Below are 4,063 nucleotides of genomic sequence, written 5' to 3'. Positions count from 1 at the left end.
TGCCCAAATCAGTGAACTCGCGCTGACTTGAATTTACCATGTTCACCTCTGGGTTTTGGTTCTGATTTTGCATCATGTGATTGTCCTGACCATTTGCATCTCTGAACAATTTGTCTTCAATGCACTTTTTTGTGGCTATGAGCGCTTCGAAAGTTGTGAGATGTTGACAATAGAGACAATCATGATATTCTCCATGCAAATTCTCCAAGATCATCTCCACCCATTCTGCTTCTGTCGGGTGGCTCCATATCTTTGCGGCCTTCTCTCTAAACCTCATGATGAAATTGGAAAACCCTTCATTCGACCCTTGCCTTAATGTCTCCAACTCTCGTCATGTGATATCCAATTTAGTGTTGTAAGAATATGACTTTGTGAATGCCTTCACAACTGTCGACCAGGTTTGAGTTTGAGTCTGGTCCAACTAGGTGAGCCACCTCAGAGCTGATCCAGCTAATGAGTAAAGGAAGGCCTGATCCATCTTATTTTTCGTGAGTTCCCATGACTTGGCCACAGTGATGAAGATTTTTAAGTGGGCTTTGGGGTCTCCAGTTCCATCGAACTTGTCAAGCTTCCATTTGAAATCCTTGGGTATTCTTCCCATCGAAAAGAAAACCAAATCATCTTCTGCTTCATAACTATTTTGTCTTTCACTGCGATCTCTAGTTTCTCGAGCTTATCCCTCATTTACTTTTCCCTTTTAGTCTCAAGCGGATACTGTAGGGTATTGACAACCACAACCTCCTCTTCTTCTATCACGACTTTGGGCTGCACCCTAGGTACCGTCGGTGTCATCCTAGGTTCTCCGGGGCTTTGCGCATTATCTCCTCTAAACTGGCCCTACATCGCCTGAACCATCTGCGTGACCAACTGTTTCATCTCTATCATTTCTTTTCGCAAGCTGACCATTTCAAGATTTAGTACTTCAAGTGACAAGCTAACATTTGATGGATCCATGGTGCCCACACTGGCTGATGACCTTACTAGACTTTGCCTAAGTGGAGGAATGGAAATACTTAAGACCTCTGGGGATCAAATTGGACCAACTCAGGTTAGCCCATTATCATGACTGGCCCACACGAGTAATAGGAATATTTTTTATTGTGGATTGTGCTTGACAAAACTTATTTTAGGACTTGAGAAGATTTTTTTTTATGATTTTATATTTTATATTTTTTTATTTGTACTAGAAGTCTGTGTAACAATTTGCCTTTGACCTCTCGGTTCCATCTTATTCATGTAACTACTAGTGTAATTATGCCGACACCCAGGATTAATCAAGGAAGGCCCTTATAATCTCAGAATCAATGTAGTGACACCATAAATCCTTCATTGTTTGATGGTTTAGGTCAAATTGGAATTGTTACATAGTAGCAAACAAAATAGCCTAGTCGAGAATCTCTCAGCGGTCTATCCTCAGAGCTCTATCATTGAAGTACCATACTGGATAGTGTATCATTCTCCGAGGGACAATCGAGGCAACATTCTTTTTTTGATACACTAACATAGACGGATATGTCATTTTTTACGAGGGACTATCGAGGGACAGATAGAGCCCCTTCTTATGATAGGCAATCCATATTAAGAAAGGCAGACCACCGAGAATCTCACTTTCAGCCCTACTATGTTAGTTTGTGGCGTATCCTAATCGTATATGGTCTAATTTCCTACATGATGCATGCAATGGGTAGGCTGATAGGACAGAACAAGGTTACCCTTGACAGAACCGATATACCTATCGCTCGTGGTCGCAAATCGTCAGTACGTGGTGCTTTTAATATACCTAGAGAGTAGGTCACACGATCTCAGAGTAATCAAACTAGTGCCTTTTTTGAGTAGCGAAGGACCCCATAGCACACTTGTGAATTCTGTCATCGGTGATTCTAAACTCGTACAGTAAATATCAAGGGTTGTGGCTTCACCGCAAATTACCCATATCTACATATGGGGTCCAACGACTAATCACGGGGCTGTGTGTTTCCATGTAGTGTTGTGTGTGTATGATAGTGGTGATAGAAGCGGGTATCATCCAATCTCAGAGTACTTAATATGATGTGCCCAACCTCCCCGGGGGTAGAGGCACAACAGGGAGTACCCTCGTCGTTTGACTTCACTTCGAACACGATGCATGATGCAGTTAGTACACAAAAGAGGTCAGTCGAACATGTTCATCGAACATGTTATCAATCGATAATGCAGAAGGAAGAATATTCTTGCATTCAACGGTAGCATATAGTATTGAAAGCTTGACCATGAGGTTCGAGAAAAGGCCCTGATCAGGAATACAGTTTACTAGCAAAGGATGGCTCGGTACTACAATTCCCGAGTTCGACCTAGGACATTTAAAGTGGGAGATTTGGTACTTCGGAAAGCGAGCGCATCCAACCCCCATAGCGTAGGAAAGCTATCTCCGAACTGGGAAGGGCCTTACATAGTTTCCAGAATGATCCGCGTTGGGACCTATCGTTTGAAGACTTTAGGGGGTGAAGACATACCAAGACCTTGGAACTCAGGGAATTTGAAGAGGTTTTATCAATAAAAACGCAAACCGACCCTAGGAACCTACTGCACTTTAGTGAAATCTCTTCAGAATTTTTTGCTTCACGATTTGACTGATGTTTAAGGAAGAATATATAAGTGGAGGAGTTCATATTTTTATACTACAGATCTCACTACATTCATCTAAGTCACAGACCTCAGGATCAGATAAGGCCCTCATCCGTGAGGTGTAAAAGTCCCTCCCGAGAGGACTATTACCGACCTTAGGGTCAGGAAAAGCCCTCATCCATGAGGTATAAAGACCTCATCCATGAGGCATAAAGATCCTCACTCGAGGGGATTATTACTGACCTCAGGGTTAGGAAAAGCCCCCATCCGTGAGGCATAAAAGTCCCCGGACAGTGGAGCAAATAATCCACCCTGAGGTCAAATGAGCTTTCATACGTAAGGAACGAGGATACATAAAGGAAAAAGAAATTCTTAACACACAAGACAAATACACAGATATTTGTTTTCAGAATACTAAACACCCCCATTTACATATTACATTTAGGTTGGCATCACCCATTGCCAACTTGATCAAAAAGCACTATGAAATACACAAATATTTGATCTCAAAAGAAAAAATAAAAAAGAAAGGGAGATATAATGTTCATAAAAGACTAAAAAGCTGAGTGAGTCAGTCTAAAATCTTGGCATCTTCTTCTCAAGGGCAGAAAGATGCAGCTTGGAGTCCTCCACCTCGACAACTCAAGAAGACACGTTGGGGTCCATAGTCTTCAGATCCTCGGTCTAGGCTGTAGCCTCAGTTCGGGTCTGTTGATCCCCTGCAAGAGCCCCAGCATCTTCCCTAGCCTCGTCGGCCAAGATCTTCTTCTCAGCCTCAGCCACCTCCTTCGCCACTTTGGGATCATAGTGCTTGTACCCTCGAGAAATCATAACCGGGGTCAGAACCATGGATCCAGCTACAAGTACAATTGGCACCCATGGAAAAGGCCTCGGCATTGTACTCGTACACAAGATCTTCGAAGTCCTCAGATGACTTGAACTCCTCAATGGCAATGGCCCCCTCTTTGGCCAACCTTAGCTCCTTCTCGAAGCTATCCTTCAAAGACTCCTTCTCTAACCTGACCTTCTCCAATTCCTCCGACATCATCTTGATACTATCGTTGAGGCATGTCTGTTCATCCAACAGCTTGACATTCTGAGTCATGGTCTTGGTTAGGTCATTCCTGATCTTGGCCAAGTCTTCATCAGCCTCTATTTTAATCTAGTTCAGAGATCTAATCAGCTCGTTGGCCTCCGACAGATTATGAGACAATCTTCGATTCGTCTCACAAGCATCCTCGAGACTAGACAAGGAGTCCAAAGTGGTGAGGAGTCCCTGCCAAAATAGACGAAGTGAGTACAATAAAATATATAAAATAGTGGAGAATTCGTGGTAGATACGTTCGAAAGTAGGACTTACCCGAGCCACATCCTTGTAAGAGGTATTGACGAATTGGCTGTCGAGAACGGCTTTGAGGCGAGTGACATCCTTAGGGTGACGACCCTCTCTCAGCACTTC

This window comes from Telopea speciosissima, chromosome 5, assembly GCF_018873765.1.
Source record: "Telopea speciosissima isolate NSW1024214 ecotype Mountain lineage chromosome 5, Tspe_v1, whole genome shotgun sequence".
NCBI lineage: Eukaryota > Viridiplantae > Streptophyta > Magnoliopsida > Proteales > Proteaceae > Telopea > Telopea speciosissima.
Note: the sequence above shows the minus strand (reverse complement) of the source record.